The 9,907-nt window shown below is 52.8% G+C and overlaps 1 protein-coding gene across 2 annotated transcripts in view; it reads right to left on the bottom strand.

Annotated features, from left to right (window-relative positions):
• Nucleotides 1-9,907, bottom strand: part of WDR7 (WD repeat domain 7) — a 72,578-nt gene that overhangs the window by 3,855 nt on the left and 58,816 nt on the right. The window lies entirely within an intron of this gene.

Below are 9,907 nucleotides of genomic sequence, written 5' to 3'. Positions count from 1 at the left end.
TCCCCATCCCCATCCCCATCCCCATCCCCATGCCCATCCCCATGCCCATCCCCATGCCCATGCCCATCCCCATCCCGGCACCTCCTGCCCTGCACAAAGTCCTCACAAAATCCAACCCCGCCGAGACACTGCCACTTGTCCATGGTTTTGCTGGCTCTCCGGAAGCCGCAGCGGGGATCCCAGCACCGCAGAATTCCTGGGATTCTCGGCCTTCCCCATGCTCACGTGCTTTGCTCCGGCTTCCCTGGAGCCGGGGAAAAGGGGCATTTTCATTTGTGCCACTGCCGCTCCTTTGAGCGGAGCATCCAGCTCTGGGCACAGCCTCAAGTGCCCTCGTTTTAGGGTTTCGGAAAGGCCGGGCTTTGGGGAGCAGCCAAGTGCCCCTCCGGCCAAGCCCAGGGCACATCAGGAGACGCAGGCCTACAAAGAGCTACCAAGACAATACACGGCGTTAAAAACAAACTGTGCATTAATGCATTAATGAATTTATTCTGCATCATGCAAACAGGGAGGGAACTTAACCAGAGCCCCAAACTCAGGTCTTTAATATATTACTTAGTGCTTAGTGGGAAAATTTGGAAGGGCAATTAATTAGAGGATCCGAGGTTTAGATCCATCAAACTCTTTAGCACTTAACAAGCCAGTAATACCTGTCAATAGAGAATGTTTGGGTAATACAAAGGTGGAAAATCAATAGGGACCAGCACACTTGTTGCTCTCTTCACCGCTGCAGACGTGTTCCAATACCCCAGTCCTCAAGGGGGTCAGTGCGCTTTGTTACTTAAAACAAAGCTGTTCTAATTGATGCTAATCCTTTAAAGTAAAGATTTTTTTTAGCGTGCTRCCTAAGCACCAGGAAGCTCCTGCTGCTGCTCAGCCCAAACACTGGAGCCAGAGCTGCCCGCGGCCCCGCGCAGGGGCTCCCGGCGGGAGCAGCTTCCCGCTGGGAAGCGGGCGGGCTTGGGGGCAGCGCGGGATGCGCCTGGGAGACAGCTCGGGATGTGCCTGGGAGATGGCTTGGGATGCGCCTGGGAGACGGCTCAGGACGAGCCTGGGAGATGCTCTGGATGCGCCTGGGAGACGTCTCGGGATGAGCCTGGGAGACGCTCGGGATGTGCCCGAGAGACGGTTCAGGATGTTCCTGGGATGCGCTTGGGAGACGGCTCGGCCCCCAGAGCCAGACAACCCCGCTCTGCCCCTGGGCCTGTTTGCTGCTAAAGGCCACGTGGAAAACAAACATTCTGTGTCGCAGCTGCAATGCTAGTAACTGCAGCGAAATGTGTGCTTTAAGCTGCTAGCCACAGGAGTTACATGCTACTSTAGAAACAGATCGCTATTTTATCACCCTTACCACTGGATATTTCCCGAATGGCAAGGGGGACTTCAAATGCCCCAGTGGGGAGGGATGGCTGGGCTTCTACAGCCAGTGGCAGTTACCCATTTCCCTGGCGTTCCTGGCCTCTAATGGCAAGCAGGAGGTTGCTACAGCTCTGCCTCTTCCCCACCACCCTCAGGCTGCAGGTGCGGGATCCTGGGATCCTCCTGCTCCGGGGCTCGTGGAGCGGCAGAGCCGCACGGGCAGCCAGGGAGCCGGCCCCTCCGCTCCTGCAGCGAGTGCCTCCGCGTGGCAGGAACCCCCCGAGCCCCTGCGCGCTCCTTCCTCTCTTCTTCACCGTATCGCAGGGTGGTGCCGATGCCAAACACCTCCAGCAYGGCTCACAACTGCATTTCGGAGGTGGTTCCAGTAGCATCGACAATTGCAGGAGAAATTTCAGGACTGTACTCAGAAAAAGAGCATATTTGCATCTTTTAATTAATTTTCTTCCTGTCCTTCAAGCATCTTCTCAGTAAAACAAAGATAAAGCCAAAGCCCAGGAACTACAAGTTCTATTTAATTTTCAGTCCTACTCTCAGGCACTTTTGCATCGCCGCTGACAAGCGCTCGGCAGCGCGGCCCTGGTCTCGACGCGCCGCTCGTGTGCCCGGGCCTGTGATTCCTTCCTAACAAGCTGCTTTTACTTCCCAGGCAAATGACAGCCAGAAAACGATGCTGCTCGAGTGCCCGCWGCCGTGCAGCCCCTTAGAGGGTGCCTGATAGAGCCCAGCGTCACCAGCCCGGCCTGCACGAGACACCAGGGTTCATACAGCCCAGCGTCACCGTCCCGGTCCGTGGCGACACCAGGGTCACACAGCTCCACATCACCGTCCCGTGGGGACACCAGGGTCACACAGCTCCACATCACCGTCCTGGTCCGTGGGGACACCAGGGTCACACAGCTCCACGTCACCGTCCCGGTCCGTGGGGACACCCGGGTCTTGCTGCTGCAGCGCGAGGCTCCTGGGCGAGCGGTTCCCGGAGCGGTTGGACAGCGAGAAGGCTGCGCTTTGGGCCTGACCTTCTGGGGACACAACAGAAAGCGGGAGCTACGGGTATCCGCATGCAGCAAAACGGGAGCAGGATGCGCTCAATATTTTCCTCAGGTTCTTGAATAGCATTTTGTGAGATACCAAGTGAAATACAATTACTCCAAATTGCTACTAGCAGGGTACAGTAACCATCGTGGATCCTTTGCGTAGAGAGCAGAGGTGGCCACGCACAGGGTGACTTCATCCAACAGCATTTCCTAGCGAACTCCCCAGTTTGACGCGTTTCTCCGCAGCACACAGCACCGAAACGCTGCCGCCTCCAGATCCGCCTTTGGTGCACAGTAAAACCTAGGAGAGGAAAACGCTACGCCTTGAAACCCCCTGGCTCGGAGCAGCAGGGACCGCGAGAGAGGTTCTGGGCTCTGCCAGATCYCTCATTCCATTAAAATTATTGCTATTAAAAGAAAAAAGCCATGAAAAATTCTAACTGGGTTGCTTGAACTAAAGCCTGTCTGTGAATTAAGAAGCAATTGGGATCTTAGGAAATGCAACATTCCCTTTTCCTACTTACTGCTAATARACGATATTTTAGTGTTAACAAAATGCTGGTTTACCATAAGGGCAAACTTACAAAGCCCAGCTTCTCACCTGCCCACTCGCAGGCTGCCCGGCCCCRTGGGTTCCCTCTGCAAGGCCACGTCCTCCCTGCTCCCTCCAAGGCACTGCCACGGGAGGCGCGCCCAGCTGCAATATTCCAAAGATTTTCCCACTCTTTCCACGGGAAGCACGTTGTGGCAGCATCCCCTCGGCTAGCAGATGTCAGCAGAGGGGGAAGCGGCGCAGCAAGGCCGCTCGCTCACGGCAAGCAGCAGCGGTGCTCGAGCCGCCGGCGCGAAGGTGCCGCCGCCTCCCGCCAGCTCCCTCTGCTCACAAAAGCGCTGAGGAAAACCAGCTGGAGCAAAATCAATGCCACTGCGCCTGGAAAAGAACATATCGGCTTTTCTACTCCTTTTTTTTTTAAAAAAAAAAAACCCACATAGTTATTTATGCTTCTTTATGATTTTTATCCTCCTAAGTCCTCCAGTTCCAACTGGAAATATTCCTGTTTCTCCTCTGCCAGATGGGTGTCTCGGGTCTTTATGTCTCAGCAATGTTGGCAGTGATTGAAAAATATGAAAAATGTGCACTGCTGTACATGCTCACTGGTGTAAATACAGCCTTTAATGCCTTTTAGCACAGAAATAAAATACCACATACACGTGTGCATGCGCAAGTGTAACCAGGAACACACTGTTTTGAGACTGATGCAAGAAAAACCTGCACTAATAAAACAGGTTGGCCGCTAAGCTGCCAGAGCCCTTCGTTCCCACCACTGTACCTGCCCGCTTCTACCTGGGCGCCCCTAGACTTTCCATTTCTACCCCAACTGTGGAAAAGATATTAAGGGGGATTCTGCAAGCTGTGCCCTTGGCTTTGGAAGGTATTTGTACACACAACTTCTGGGCTGTCTTTAAAGGAAAAGCAGGTCCTGCAGGCCAAGGAAGGCAGGTCTGGTAAACACAGGTCGCTCACAAGAAGGGCCYGGCTAAACGATGCCTAATATTCCTGTAGTGATCTATAGATTCTCTCCTTAATGAAAGCCTTATTTCTGAGAATTATGTCCTACCCAAGCCCCAGGAACAATGGGAAAGCCCTCATCTTATCCTCTTCTCCCGCGGACCCGCTTGGAAACCTTGTGTTAGCAACAGCTGAAGAGTAGGGCTCTTCTTGTACAGAAAAAGGAGAACTGAGGCCACTTCTTACCGCTAGCACAGGAATCAACAGCTAAATCAGATACTACTTTACACATCACATGGAAAGGCAGTAGTGGCTGCAGCCCCGAGCTGTAACAGAGCTGCAAAGGCAGCGGGGAATTAAGCGGCAGGGAAGCTGCACCTGAGTCCGTTTCTGATTTCCTTGGTGCTACCTYGGGCTCCTCACAAGCACTCCCGGCACCCGGCACGGAGCCTCTGCCGCTGCCCAGACGCCGCTGCCCCGCGAGCGAGGCCGGGCACGGCGCTCCGGGTGCCGGTCCCGCTGGGAGCAGGGTGGAGAGCTCGGAGCCCCGCGCTGCCGCTGCCAGGCAGCTCCGCGCGCYTCCTCCTTCAGCCCACGGAGCCGCAGGGCCAGGGCCGCAGTTACCGTGTGGATTTACAGCGCTCTCAGCTGAGGCTGAGCGAGGACTCGGTTTGCATCCATTCCTTGTAGCCTAACGCACATTTTCCTGCGTGCAAAGTAGATTTATCTGCAATGCGCACGGGCGGACATGGTCAGACCAATAACATGCAGTGCAGCGTTGATGGGGAGCAGTCRGGGTGCTGTGAATTCACTCCAAATCCCCCGCAGTGTCCCCGTGCAAACACATCGATGCAGGTTACTCATGAAACGCACTGCTGCCCTACCCGCAGCTCTGCCAACAACACGCTGTTTGTGAGAGACGCCTGGGAAACTCCAGGACGGTGCCTGTTCTGGCATTGCTCGCAGCCGCCCTGKGTAGCTGGGATGGGCTCTGGATAGGCAAAGGCCATTTCTTGTTGAAATGAAAATGAGGAGAGCCCCTGTGCTGCGTTCCTGGGCAGCTCCGCAGAGCCTGGGTCACTGCAAAGCTCCTGCAGCCTCCGGGGACCCGGCTGCAGCAGCACGGGCAGCACTGTGCCTTTCCTCACACATTTTAGTATTGCCCCTTTACAAACAAGGAGAGTTTCAATTGCATGTTGATGATCATTTACCACCTCCTGCAAAATACTAATAATTTACATTTTGAATTTAACATCAACCTTTGTTTTCAGTGGTGTGCAACCTGCCGAGGCTGCTTTAACTAYGGGAAAAATTACTGCACGTGTTTCTGTTCTCGTACTCTCGTAAATGTTTTTGCCGCCTTTGAAAACCAAGCAGAAGGAAGAACGTCTCCAAGGTCGCGGCTCTGCCCGGTGTGTAAGTTGTTTGGGAACACCCAGAACAGTCAGTGTGTGGAGCGAATGGAGTGGTTTGGTCTGGGAGGTGCCATTCGGTCACACGTGCTGGCACGGGGGCTCGGAGCTGTCCCCCAGCTGCGAGGCGGCACGTGGAGCACCCGCTGGTGGCAGCGCCGGCATCTCCACTGCTTCGTGGGGGCTGCACAGGCTGCAGCGGGGCTAAGGGAGCGGGGCTGGGAAGAGTTTGCAGGGGGAGGCACCCCGGGCAACGCCAGCGGAGGCCGAAGGCCCGCGGCGCACGCGGCCAAGGAGAAATGTGGACAGGCCCGAGCTTGATCTCACCGTGCCAACCTCCAGCTTACGAAAGCAGCACGTGGCCTAATTCAAGTGACCCGGATGCTCGTTAAAAAGCGGGATATGGGGATGGAAGCTCCTCGGGAAACGTGGCAGGGAGCGCCTCCCAAGCCGAGGCTGCTGCTCGGGGCTCCCGAGGAGGCTCCTGCCTGTTCCCGGCGCTGGGAACGCGCCCTCCTTCCCAGGCCTGRCTGGTGTCCTGGGACGCGCGTGGCYGGAGCGCRGGACGYGGAGCGGCCGCAGCTGCAGGCCTGGGGCACGCCGAGCCGCTTTCCAATTCACTGCAGAACATCAATTATCTTTATCAAACAACAGTATCTCATCGCAGTCCATTATCAAGATGGAGTCTTATTTTAGCCGGMCTGAAGCCCTATCTGTATATCAGGGCTGGCCGCAGTGCCAGAGTGAGTGAAAGGCTGTGAAATAATCAATAATCATCATCAAATTGTGGCCGACAGGTTGTGAGGCTGGAAGTTTTCGATGAAGCCTCCGCCCTTGTTTGCGTGGCTGATGCAGCTTAACCTCTGCAGCACCCGACGGGAGGCCGGGCCGCCGGCCCCGCGCGCTGCCTGCCTTCTCCTGCAGGGACCACGACCAAAACCTCCACGTGGGACCATGACCAAAACCTCCATGTGGGACCACGACCAAAACCTCCACGTGGGACCGTGACCAAAATCTCCACGTGGGACCACGACTAAAACCTCCACGTGGGACCGTGACCAAAACCTCCACGTGGGACCACGACTAAAACCTCCACGTGGGACCACGACCAAAACCTCCACGTGGGACCACGACCAAAACCTCCACGTGGGACCGTGACCGCAGCCTCCGCGCAGCAGCAAACACATGGCAGAAACAAGGACACAACCTCCAGCAAGCCCCCGAGTTCTCTTCATACAGGATATGAGAGATGAGATCACAGAAATAAAGGGAAAAAGTGCATATGAGTAAGTCTAATTGCTTATSAGCTTTATTCTTATCCAACCCTTTTCTTATGATAATTTCTTTTCAGAAATAAAACTAAAGCACAGAAAGAGGCTGTACGAGGTTTTCGACTTGGGCTTTGCTGGTGCTTTGAGCACAACACAAGTGATCTGAATCCAACCTACCTGTGAGACATGCAGGGCTGATTTCAGCCCTACTTGTGCCCTGCGAGCCATCCATCAGGGTGATTTTACATTTTAGATGGGGGAAATCTGCCATTAGCCACAGAAACAAGCARGATATGACCCCAAGAAGAATACAAATTGCCAGTGCTCCCCGCCACAACTGTGTTTAGTAGCTACAGAACTGGAAAAAACCTCTACCTGCAAGCCCTGAATTGGCATTAACTCTCCATACGCAAYGCCTTGAAGAAAACAAAGATCCAAGAAAMCACAAGTGATTATTTCAGCTGACGAACGCACTCAACAAAACCACAACAGGTTATTACTGCTCAGACTAAGGCTAAGTAAATACATGGGAAGAACTGATTAAACCCCGCTAAGTTCTGCCATCCTTGGTCATTCCCAGCACCCACGGGGCAGCTCTGCCCTTAGGGGCTGCTCACCCGCTCCTTGGCTTGGAAAAGATCTCACCCATCCTCCTGGAGACCCTCTATGTCCTCTCCTCGCTCTCCAAACACCAGGTTTTGAAGCATTTTAACACATTCTGGTCACAAAGCACTACTTTTCTAGCAAAGGAAAATCTGAATGAATTCCATAGCAATGATGGTATTAAAGCATTTCTAAATACACACCCRTGTTTAACCAAGGCATTAAGTGGTGCAGACCTTCCGAGCAGTCCTGCTGCCATAGCCCTGAATACGACGCCAGAGCGAAAGAGGGAAGTGCCGGGTCAGACAGTCCTGGTTGTGCCGGAACAAACAAAGAAATCTGCCCCCAGAGGCAGCTGCAGCAGTGCTCCAGAGCACTACTGACACCGCAGCGCTACAGCGTGCCGATATTGAGCATTTATTTACAATATAAAGCAGCATTAATATAATGAATTCCATGACCCAAACCATCCCCCCATAATCTGCTCCAAGATACAGCTACTTTAGACTCAAATATAACTTAATGGATTTGAAAAGAGCTGATAATTTCTTAGCTGAAACAGATTAGCTAACCTGCTGGATATTTCTGTTTGTGGTAATTCCTTCAGGACTTATCAAAGCATTTAAAACTGCAGAAGGGATCTGGATGTTTTATACTGTTTCACAGCAAAAACTTCTTTTTTTTTTTTTTTAAGGTGTTATTTATGTTTTCTTTTGATTATTCCCGGAGCCGGTTCGAGGCAGGCTCCCGACGGTCTCCGGCAGTCCCTGTAGCTTTGTGCACGCCAAGGTCCAGGYGCCCCTTTGCGCGGGTCCCACGCGAGGGGCGGCCGCCGGCGCAGGGCACAACCCAGCGTGGAGCCGCTCGGTGCCGCACAACGCCACGCGCTGCCACGGAGCCGCTGCTCCCGCTCCAAGAGCGGCCTTCCCGAGCCGCGCGGCAACAAGAGACTCTGTTTTATTACGAGTGTCATGGAGACGGTGTGAAAAATCAGGAGCCCCGGGCAGCGCGCGGCCGCGGGTCAATAATGTTCGCGGAGACACAGTGCAGATAATCAAGACGAGGGCCCGGGCTGGGCGCGCGCCGCGAGCAGCTCAAGGGCAAATCGATAGGGCGGCCGGCGGCCCYGCTGCGGCGGCGCGCGCGGGACGCGCTCCCGGGGCAGGGCACGGCCGCGGGCCGCCACCGCGAGCTCCCGACCCAACGCCAAGCTAAACCCGGCGGGCACCATGCGCACCGGGAAGGACGAGTGGAGCGCAGAAGGGCTTGCGAGTCTAAAGCTGGTATCATTATGACCTGTGCTTTCAGAGGCTGAGCAAAACTCACGTGCTGGTAGATTCATCCGTACAGTAAGCAGGGAGGCAAAACAAGAGGAAAACGCTGAAATGCTGATGACTTTTGCTTTGAGGCAACGTCTTACCCGTAGTATTAACTGACACYTTGTTAAATAAGTGATACTAATATTATACATTTTTTTCTGGAAAAAACCTATCGTATAAAAATGGTGATTTACTATTTGTGAAAAAGGTGATTCTTGGCATTCATCATTCTATTAATCATTATATGTAATTTCTCAGCCACTGTGGACAACCATCTTGAAAACCAAATAAAAATATGCTGGAAGGAAAAAAATGACTTAAAGTGTTTTTGCTTTCTATTATTAAAGTTAAAATACCTCCTTCTTTTCCTCAAAGAGATGATAAAATTCCCATTGTCAGCACCCTATTTAGCCTGTAATACTACTAATAAGCCTAAATAGCCTATAAGGTAACCTCTTTTAAAAGAGCACATATTTAGGACAAGAGCTTGTGCTCCTGTTGCTAATTGTTATTACAACATTTCTGACAAACTGCAAGGAGACAGCTAAAACCTACATTAATTTTCGGACATAACTTCAGCAAAATAAAAAGCCAGACTGCTTCACGACCACTACTCAGATCTTGCCATCAATTCAACTTGAAGCAGATTTGTTTTTGAATTCAGTGGGGCTGTGTGATATGAATAACACCCTGAGCTTCGTTTTCCTCCAGGGTAATTAATTTAGTGAGGTATTTTACCATATATTATATAACGTATGGTGTAACAGGTGTATATATAACATCCTGTAATAACTGTAACATATAGTAGATAGCAGTACCTCATTTGGCCCTGCATTATTCGACGTGAGCACCACACGAAGGGCTCCTGCTTCCCCACGGCGCCGGGTGCCCCCGTGCCCAGGCGGGTGCCGACACGGGCACCGGGGCTGTCCCCGTCCCTCCCCGTGCCCTGCTGGTGCGTGGGACGGCGCTGGGGCTCACGGCCGTGCGCTCGGTGGTCCCCCTCCTCTCTCCTACTCAGTTCTGAGGCCAATTCAATTTTTACAATTCCCTGTGAATTATGAAAAACAAAACTGCCATGGGCTTCAAGGCCCTTGTGCTTTCATAGTATAAACATGTTTAGTAAATGTAAAATTATTTTTATGGTTTCAAAACAGATTTGAGTATGTCATTTCTTCCTAAAATCAAAAGGATTACACGTTTTTTTCATCCTGTGTTTCTGGCAACATGGCTCAACAAGCATTGGGAATGGGGAGAAGCCAACGAGCAGAAGAAGGAAACTGGTGTGGGCCAGGCGGAGGCTTCCCCTGCTAGAAACACAGAGGTGATTTAGGATGGAACGAGCCCAAATGCAGAGGTGGTTTAGGATGGAACGAGC

This window comes from Nothoprocta perdicaria, unplaced genomic scaffold (assembly GCF_003342845.1).
Source record: "Nothoprocta perdicaria isolate Ctin4 unplaced genomic scaffold, notPer1 scaffold_306, whole genome shotgun sequence".
Classification (NCBI taxonomy): Eukaryota; Metazoa; Chordata; class Aves; order Tinamiformes; family Tinamidae; genus Nothoprocta; species Nothoprocta perdicaria.
This window is presented reverse-complemented; position numbering and strand designations above follow the sequence as displayed.